The sequence below is a fragment of the Periplaneta americana genome, chromosome 9 (assembly GCF_040183065.1).
Source record: "Periplaneta americana isolate PAMFEO1 chromosome 9, P.americana_PAMFEO1_priV1, whole genome shotgun sequence".
NCBI classification, from domain to species: domain Eukaryota; kingdom Metazoa; phylum Arthropoda; class Insecta; order Blattodea; family Blattidae; genus Periplaneta; species Periplaneta americana.
In genome coordinates, this window is record NC_091125.1 from 16,844,305 (window position 1) to 16,845,750 (window position 1,446).

Genomic DNA, 1,446 nt, shown 5'->3' on the forward strand with positions numbered 1-1,446 from the left:
CTGGAAACACAAATTTTGCAGATAGTAAATGAAACACGAATGTCACGATATGATGCCATGCAACTACTAACTGGTCGCAAGTCCTACACAGCAGTTGCAATACAGAACAACTCAAATACAAATAAAGATAACTTTCCGGAGCTACCAAAAATAAATACCACACAAACTATACACAGCCCACAGGTAGAAAACAGTACACAGCCAGAAACAAGTAGGAAAAAAAGAGACTCCACAGAAACACCTACATCAAAACTGGGGTTCCCCCAGAGTAGGAAGGTAGACGAAGAGGAAAACAACAAGCAGGTCCAGTGTCGAACCACACCAGGCAAACAGTATAAAGAACTATATGGTAAAGAGGTCCAATATACAGAATTAGCAGATTTCACAATAACCCAGGACTTACTCCCCAACAAGAAAAGTAGTGCATCAACCCCACAATGCCCAAAGGACGCGGGAACAAACCCTCCCTACCAAGAAACAAAGCCCGAAAAGCCGAAGAAAATGGAAAATGAGAGACTAGAAATTTACAAAATGATCCAACAAATTCTACCAAATGTTAATGAGAGTCAAAAAAAAAAATTTTTAAAAAAACTCCAGCTCAAAAGCCAGAAGGTCTTTGAGGTCTTAAAGTAATCCAATGGAATGCCCGAAGCATTCAAAACAAAAAGGTAGAATTCCAACAATTTATTATACAAGAAGAGCCTGACATAGTTTTCATATCTGAAACATGGTTACACTCATCAACAAAATTTACTATCCAGGGTTTCACAATCATACGCTTAGATCGACTACAAAGAGAAGGTGGAGGAATTTTATTCATGATAAGAAAGGACATTGTCATCCACAACGTATGCACTGTCACCAATTACAATGACTCGTTTCAAGCAATAGAAATAGATATAGATGCTTACCAAATCATTGGAATCTACAACGCCCCAGGCAACCACATAACCCAGACTTCTGGACAAACCACTTTCCTATAAATAGCAACAAAAAATATGTTATTATGGGAGACTTTAATCTACACATCACAATAACTCGAAACAGCATCTCTTCGAGATACAAATTTGCCCAACACCTACAATAACAGGACATTTCCTTAATCAATGAAGACAACCCGACGCGTATAGGCCAATTAGGACAGCAAAATAGCTCACCAGACCTCACTTTCCTCTCAAACAATCTCATTCCAACTGTGACCTGGCAAATCAAAATGGATAATATGAGCAGTGATCATTTTCCCATATCCACATCAATCAACCAAGTAATCAAACGACATTGCGTATAATTGAAATATCAATTAACAATGATATTGTCCAGCGAGATTGGAAAGATGCCATAGTGATGCCAATTTATAAGTCAGGGTCTCGCTCAGATACAAAAAGTTACAGACAGGTCAGCCTCACCTCTGTGGTTTGCAAACAGATGGAACACGTGATTTCAGCT